Here is a 9,259-nt window from a genome sequence, read left to right as displayed (position 1 = left end):
CGGTCGGGACTGCGAAATACTATTTGTAACAAGAAATGGCAGCTGTGACAACGTCGTTTACGCCGCCTACGGCTACTACTCGTAAGTGTTAATTATTACAGTAAAGAGTAAATGTGGCTACGTTGAGTTGATTACGCCGAACTTCAAGGAGATAAATTATTGTTGTATAGTTTATCGAAAATACAAAATAAACCGAAACCGAACATGACACGACAAGCTTACATGATAGATTATTGTTGATGGCTTCTTGTAAAAATCTCCAATTTTGTTGGTAAAATAGCTGTCTTTACTAAATTCAGCTTTCTTATACAAAACATTTTTTTAATTTTCCAAAAAAGTTAATATTAATAAATTAAACATTCTGATTCGGGTGTCCGGACACGAAAGGTACTGAAGCAATGCAAGTCTATTTACCTTTTGAATCTTTTGACCTTTATGCCTAAAATGGGGCGGAAGTGCCATTCATCGGTCTAATCTGTTTTTCTTGCTTCAATAAAAACAGCACAAAACATGAATGGCATTGACGGTCTAAATCACTCCAAAATATTCTTGAATTTTGATATCAAAGGAGCAAACATCGTTCTCACTTTAAACAAGGAAAGGCTAAAGTGATTCTCTGGTGTTCTAACAAGCCATTCCGCCTGCTATAAACACCTACCCAAAAAAGGTATATCTAGCACAAGTATTTGCAGACTCTGCTGTGAAGAGAAAGAGTCTATGATAACAAATTGTGATGCATTCGACACAAAATTCTAGGTGCATAGTCACTAGCAGATGAAGACTAAATTTTGATTTACTCCACCTACCCAAAAAAGGTATATCTAGCACAAGTATTTGCAGACTCTGCTGTGAAGAGAAAGAGTCTATGATAACAAATTGTGATGCATTCGACACAAAATTCTAGGTGCATAGTCACTAGCAGATGAAGACTAAATTTTGATTTACTAAACTTCTAAATACAAAGAGGTCTACAATTGATCAAGCTGGTCGTAGTGAATAAAGGCATAAGCTTAACCATAAAACCCTAATTCATAAACTATTACCATTACCATGGGATAATAACGGGCTATAATTTGTGCTTAAGTGAGTTGTTATTTCATTTTAACATAATCTTATCTACAGTTGGTGACATCTAGTTCGAGACATAGCAATTTGAACATTCATAAGATTTAAATTCTCCAATTTAAAATCTCCACTTCCACTGAACAATTTTTCGAAGTAACATACTTCCATAAGAATCATATTTGAGTTATAATGCAAATTTAAAAAAAAAAAACACAAATTACCCTAGTCGTTTTTAACTCATTAATAAAAAAAAATTATTTTTATTATATATATATTTTTTTTTTTAATTTATAAATTATTTATTGAATTTTTATTTAGAAATTAACAATTAATGGATTAATCTTAAAAATTAAATTTATTTTTTTTCCAGGGCTATTGCTTTAGGCTGGACCTATAATATTATATAGATAAATAATAATATTTGTTAACCTACAATATATAGATGAAGTTAAAAAACTATTAAAATATTAATTTAATAATAATTTAATAATAAAAATAATGTTTAAATTTGATTAATATTATAAAATAGTTTTAAATTTTCCTAATCTGAAGTTGGACAATGATGTTCAGTATAAGTTTATATAATGTGCCGCTGGTGGGGGGAAAGAATATATAATTTATGAGGCATTAATTGTAAGTCAATAACTAATTTTATTGAAAATTTGTTTGTCTTTTATACAAAATAAGATGACAACTTATGATCTTACTTTTAATTTTTTGTTGATTCTCCAAAAGGAGTAATAAATAAAATATATAAAAATATTTCTTAAAATCTATCGTCATAAAACAAAGATATCAAAAATAAATTTCAGAAACTTTCTTTTATAAATAGTAAATAAAAAACTTAAAAAATCACCGACTTTACTTTTTTAATTAAATTAGGCGAACTGTCATAAACTTAACAACATTCCGTTGAAGCCAATGTAAAAGTGTAACTTTAATGCAACCAACAAAACGTACTGTTTTCAGCGAACTTCCTGTTTGCAGCGGAAGTCTAGTTAGTTACCTTTTTGTTCAACGTTACACGTTCCATATTCGGTTTATTAGCTCATTGGTTCTACCTTCACTCGTTGGTTTGGTTTTGGTGCATTGGGTACGCTGTTCTCTGATTAATTATTGCTATTAGGAGCTCACAACATGCAATCAAGTGCTGACATAAGTTTGCATTAGCTTTGGTGTGGTATCTATATGTGGCTCATTATTAGAAATAAATTTCTATTTAAAATGTTCAAAATTTTTTTTTTGGATTTTGTTTTTTTAACCTACTAAAATATTTTCACTGAAAGTTGTGAAGTTGTGTACATACATGTGTTTATACTTGTTTGGTTTAATGAAATGCATTCAAGCTAATTAATACTATTTATTGTTATGGCAGAATAAAGTCGAGTTTCTGACGGGAATCGATACATTTGTGCTGTAATATATTTTCACATCAGCAGCATAAAATATGCAAAATAATTTTATGCAAAATAATTTTATGCAAATTTGTATTTACCGTCAGACAAAACAATTAATTGTATGCAAACAATTAAATCTGATTTACAATATGAGCACGGTACAGTACAGCTTAAAGTCGGCAACGTGAGGGAAAGCAGTGTAATAAAATACTGATTTACAAAATATTATATAGACACGGATTCGCACATATAAATGTTTCACCACAGTTTTAATATATGTTTTCACACATACATAACGATAAATTAAATTTAAATATGCTTAGGGGAAATTAATAATAATGAAATTTCAAGGTATTTTAACTAACGCAGAGGAGTAATTCATGAGCGAACATCTGTATGCAGATGTATGGTATTTGAATATGGGGAACTCTGTAGTACTTCAGATACTCTCGAGTTGTATCAATTATAGTAGTTAAATTTGAGCATAAATTACTTTTGTTCATTATTATAATAATAAGGATGCTTGAAGTTGATTAATAATGTTTGCATATTTAACATGTGTATAGTGCAAATATTCTTCCAAATGAGATTTTAGTTTAAATTTTTTGATTTGTGAATATTAAATTTTAACAAAGAAAAACATAAAATATAAAAACTAAAATTTAATAAATACCAATATTAAGGATAATAAATATAATTCATATCAGTACTTAATATAGTAAACATAACATCAGGTAAGAATTACGAAAGAGAGTTCTATATAAGACTAACATAACATAAATAAATATTTTAACAAATGAGAATTTAGTTCATTATTTTGATAATTATTTAAGCATATATATTAAAAACTGGGTATACATATGGATGCAAACTGTAGATTCTATGAAGAGAATGAGGACCCGGCCACACATGTGCTAATAGAATGCCCTGCGATAATGCACAAAATGATTTATTGGTTAAGCTTTTCTCAGAGAATTTTTTTATTTAAATTGATATATTAGAATGATTTTTATTTATTCGATTTACTGAGCATTTTTTTATTATTTTTGAAATTGATTTTTTTTAGAAATGTTAAAACTTCCCGAATTTGTATTTAATGGAATCAATTTAAAAGGCAAATCTGGAATCCTCAACACGTAAATTTTATTTTAAAGCAATATATAAGGTTGAATATTTAAAAATAAAAATATTTTTCAAAAAATATTTATTTTTGAAAAAAATTAAAATACACATATTTCAAATAATTTTTAAATTAAATCTGTCTAAAAATATATTATTTGTGTGCAATGCGCTTTAGAGATAAATTTTTTTGGTAAAACGCATTTAAATGTGAGCTGTGGCGTATGAGTGTTATTTTAAAATTTTATTTACTGTAAAAAAATATTAAAAAAAACAAATGACCTAAAGACTACAAATATAGGAATCTAGAAATTTTAAAATTAAATATGTTTTTTACTAGTAAAAATTGATTTGTCCACCAAAATTTTATTTTAATGTATAACTGATATTTGAAGTCATTATTTTCTTTATTTTATGCAATTGTGTAATATTATACCGTTTTTTTAATATTTTTGTATTTATTTTAAAGGGAAATTATAATGATGTTAATAAGATAATTTTTTTGTACATTATATATATGACAAATTAAATCATTTTTTATTTTTATTTAATATAAAAATATTTACAAAAATTTTATTTTAATATATAATAAATATTTTAAGTCGGTATTCAAAAATGTACAAGAAATAAGAATAAATTTGTGTTGAATGTTATAAGTTTGCTTGTTATATTATTGTTGAATTAAAACATTTTATTAATTTTGATTTTAATTTTTACTTAAAGAGGTTTTCTGAACAGTACAGAACAAAAATTATTTTTTATATTATTTTCATTAATTGAATATTTGATTGACTATACAGCTGTTTCGAGTATTGCCAAATATCCATCATCAGTGGTCTTGGAAATAATTTTTGTATTTATTTACTCATAAATAATTTTTTTTTGAGACTGTAAGTACTCGGAATCGAAGTCGTGTCCTGCCAACTTAGAAGCTTAGAGTCAGCGCTCCTTAAGCAACTTTGCTGTGAAAGTTTTATTAACAAATTCACTTGCTGTGTTTATATTATAACGAAACCATAAATCAGCTGTAGAATAATTGAATTAATTATTTATATTTTTATTTTCAATTGTTCAATTTCAATACTATATTGTACTGTACTGTACTATACTACTTTATTTTTACTTAAGATATTAAAATAATTTTCATTTTAATAATAATTAAAATAATTTATATTTTAATAACATAATTTTTATGCACAATTTATCTATGACAAATTGAAGTATTTTTTATTTTTAGTTAATATTTTGTGTTATTGTTTTCAGGAAGTTTATAATAAAATTTACTTTGAAAAATTTGGCAACATTTTGTCAGAATTGCTTACCCAAAAGGACTGCAGCGTAATTGTTGAAATTGTAAAATTTAATTTGAATACACATAGCCATAGTGAAAAAAGGGAAAAAACTATGCTTGCTTGTGGCTATAGAATCTGCAAAAACCACTTGACCATTGGCAAAAGCAGTGACTGGTTATCGCAGTTGCTAGAGCTCACATGTAGCAACAACAACAACAACAACAACTTTAACAACAGCAAATCCACAACAAAACAACAAAAAAAAAAAACACAACAAAAAATAACAAAAACAACAAAGAAAAATAACAAAAATGAGTAAGAAATTTCAATCAACTTTTCGGTTCATAAACTGTCGTTGGGCATTCGAACTTTAAACGAACAACACACACTATCGTCTTACCGATGGCGATGAATTAAATTATGTGATGCATGCAAAAGAGTAAATGAGCAGTGCAGAGCAGAGTTGAACGGCAAGGGAACGCGTTGAAGTACGAGACACATTGTCGAAATGACGATGTGGTGCAAAATTTTTGAAATGCCATTTAAAACGTATGAAATTAACTCTTTGGCAGCATTACCAACAACGGCAAATGGTGCTACCATATTCCCGCATTATTTGGTTTTGTTGCTGTTATGCTCGGTGTTGTTGTTCCCGATGTTGCCGTTGTTGCCTTTGTGCCTTTTTTTTCTCTGTTTCCATATTTTGTAAGCTGAGTGTTTGACGTTGCAGTTAATGAGTGTGCAATGAGTTAAAGTAAAAAATTGTGGCAGCGATTTAAACCCAAAAAAAGGAAACCAAAAACAAAACCAAAACCAAAAGTAGAAAGCACAAAACACTGAAAATACAAAAAGTTTAAAAATCAAATTCGCTTCATGTATTTTTTTAATTCATCAAAGCGTAGTTGTTTTGTTTTTGTTTATTTATTCGCCTTACTTTTCACAGTCAATTGCACTTTGTGGTGCGAAACTGCTACAGTTTTGCAGTTAAAAAGTTTGTTTGCAAAGCAACAACTTTTTGTTTTCTAAAAAAGCAGTAATAAATTAAATGAAACCTTTCAAAAGTGCAAATATTATTAAAGTTTTCAAATGGAACCAATCAGTGATCGATTGCTGCGATTTGTGGTATTAAAAAGCATTTTATTAAAATTTTCAATTTTTTCAATTTTTTCATTTTTTTATATTTTCACTTTTTTATTTATTGTTTTTGTTGTTAGTGCTGTTACCACTTCTGAAACACTTCCGTTCCAATCGCGTTTTCGTCAATGTTGTTAGTACAGCTATGGTCTAGCGACGCTCTTAGCTACTTTTTTATTTTGTATTATTTTACAGTTTTTTAACATAAAATTCTAGTGTTAGAAATTTATATACATCGAAAGCGTCATGTTTGTCTAGTCAAACCTTTTAACAACGACTTTACGTTATACGTAACCGTCTGCGATGACGCTAACGATACCATATAAAGCTCATCCATTGGCTGTGAGTGATGCGTCAATTTTGTAATGGTGCCTTTGGCGAGGTTGTGTCTGGCGAGCTGTTATGATTGCTTTGATTTTCTAAATTGAAATAACATAAAAATGAATTATTTTTATCGATTGCAGGATATCAGATTTTAAATATTTTTACTACAATATATTGCCACTCAATTTAACTTTTCAAATTTATTGACCTCAATTGTATGATTTGCATATACATGTACTCATATATGTACCATTAAAAACAACAAAAATAGAACTTAAAAGATAAGTGTTGTAAAAGAACTGAAAATGCATTTTGTCCTGAAAGTTAATTTTGTAATTAAAATGATTTTTAGAAAAAATCTACTCAAATTTGTAATATGTAAAATTTCATTAGTAAGTTCTGAAAATTAAATGAAGTTTAAGGTCATTAATGTTGTAGTAAAATATAAAAAAGACTTACTAACGAAGTCCTAAAGATTAAATTATAATGAAGGTCTCTAACGATGTAGGTAGTAAAACAATGATAATGATAAAACAATAATGTGGTAATAAAATGATGAAAATATTAAGTACCGAAGTGCTGAAAATCAAGGTCTTTAATGTGCTAGTAAAACGGCGAATAATTGTGATTAGCGGAAAGATATCTACCAACTGCGGTCATTAAAGTTAATAATTTTTTATAGTGTTGACAACTATTGATAGCCTCCTGTTCAAAGAAGCTTTGCAAATACTTTATATATAGTAATTTGCCAACTATTGCGGAATCGGTTTTTTAAATACCGCACATAAGGTGCTGTCAAACGTACTACGTGAAATCTTGAAGTCAATCGCCAACTAACTAAATCAACTTTATTAGTGCTGGGTCAGATCTGGTAAATCCATCGTACATCAAATATTTACAATACGTGAAATTCAGGAAAAAACTCAAGAAAAATAAAGTGACAGATACCAACTATTTGTCGATTTCAAATGCACTTTTAATACTAAAACTAAAAGTACTTTTTATGCAATTATGTCTGAATTTAGCATTTTAGCAAAATTTATACGGCTATGTAAAATAGCATTGAGCAGTAGTACCAGCTCCATTAGAATTGGAAAGAATATCTCCGAACCGTTTGACACCAAACGAGATTTCATACGGGAGTTTATTCCTAGGCACAAATTCTGATATATAATATTGAGCATCACCAGTGAGCATTTAGTCTAGTGTATTGTGTTGACTAACTTCATGTAGGTTCCAAAATATTTTTTTTAAAAAGTTATAACCAACTGCAGTGCAATGACATTATGCATAGTACGACCCTTCCTCCAAGATGCATTTGTCAATCCCTTTTTTCATCAGTGAGGTCAAATATTTGTCAAGCTAACATCAGTGAGGTCAAATATAAACATGGACTAACAGCGCTCCACACAGATGCAATATCCTCTTCAAGATCACGGTTGCACTGTTTATTACATTTTTTTAAACTTATTAAAATTGATTTCTAAAATCTATTTCTCTCTGCTTTTGATATTTATATTTAATTTAATGGTTCTTAAAATATAATTTTTTCCAGCCTCTCAGTTTTTTCATAATGCGTTCCTTCACTAGATTACAGAATTAATTACTGTTAATTATGTTGAAAGAGTAACCATAATTTGAGGGATATATTTAAAATAAAATTAAGAATAATGAAAATAAAGTATGCTGTGAAACTGTAAATACTCAAAATAATCTACTAAAGTAATTTCATACAGTGGACACTCAATATAAAAACTCATATTAAACAACGGAAATGTGGCTTAAATTCGTTCGAAGTCTTAAGTTCTTACCTTCATTAATATTCTTAGTAAACTTTTAATTTCGTTAAATTTTATAATTTAAAAAACATGAACCATTTAAGGACATTTTCCTTACAGATTGTGTATGCGAAAAGTATTTTAACTTAAACTCTTAACTTATGTTTGGAGTGGAATCGGCCTGTGAAGGTCGCTCATGTACAGATTTATCGTGCAAAAGCTTTAAGCAGATTAAGGTCGTAACGGTAGATGGTTCATGCTTGAGAAAGTATTTCATACATTTAAACTATTAAATTCTTTTCCATACAGAGGCTAAAGGAAGAACCAGTTGAAGTGGGATGGTCTTAAGAAAAACTTGTTAGCATAAAGCGTTATGGTTCATAAAGTTGTTCCTACAAAAGTGCTGTGTAGTAAGGCAAGTTATGTGCTCACATATCCTGAAACACTGGTTTCATAGCACAATTCCTTTTAATTTCTACAACAAAAAACTAAAATACATTTTACATTTGTCATTTAACTCTTTTTCACAAAACTCACAAATGTAGAAAAATTTTTATTTATACATTTTAAAATAAACTAAAGCATGGAAAGGATCTGTTCCGTGCACTGCTCCTACTACAATGCCAAATACATAAAAGGTTTTTAAAGAAAAGAGAAATTTATCCTTAAAATGGTTAAATTTACTAATCGAAATTTTCATTTGTTTTTGCTCAAATTGCATGGCCAAGTTACAAGGTCTGACATATGTTAGGATGGTTGTAGATTAAACCTAAACTGTTTGTATAAATTGATTTGTAGAGGAAGGATATAAGGTCACTAAATGTAGAAAATAATAAATCAAGTAAATTTCAAAGAAAAAAATAGGAATTTAATAAAATGAAAAATTTTTATTTAAGTCTATGGAATGAAGCGTACATAGTAAGATGGGCTTAATTATGCAATTAGAAGGGAAGCAATTATGGTTTTGTTGGAGAATAACATCCAAGTATGTATTAAACCACACATTGAAATATGTGGGCATACGATTGATAACATAAGATATTATAGAATCGTACTAATTATAACAATCATCATAAATATTTCATATCTTGATTAAGTTAAGTATTATTATTATAAAGTAGTTCTTCTATTGTACGAGTGTATTCAAATT

Source organism: Teleopsis dalmanni, chromosome 2 (assembly GCF_002237135.1).
Source record: "Teleopsis dalmanni isolate 2A chromosome 2, ASM223713v2, whole genome shotgun sequence".
Classification (NCBI taxonomy): Eukaryota; Metazoa; Arthropoda; class Insecta; order Diptera; family Diopsidae; genus Teleopsis; species Teleopsis dalmanni.
This window is presented reverse-complemented; position numbering follows the sequence as displayed.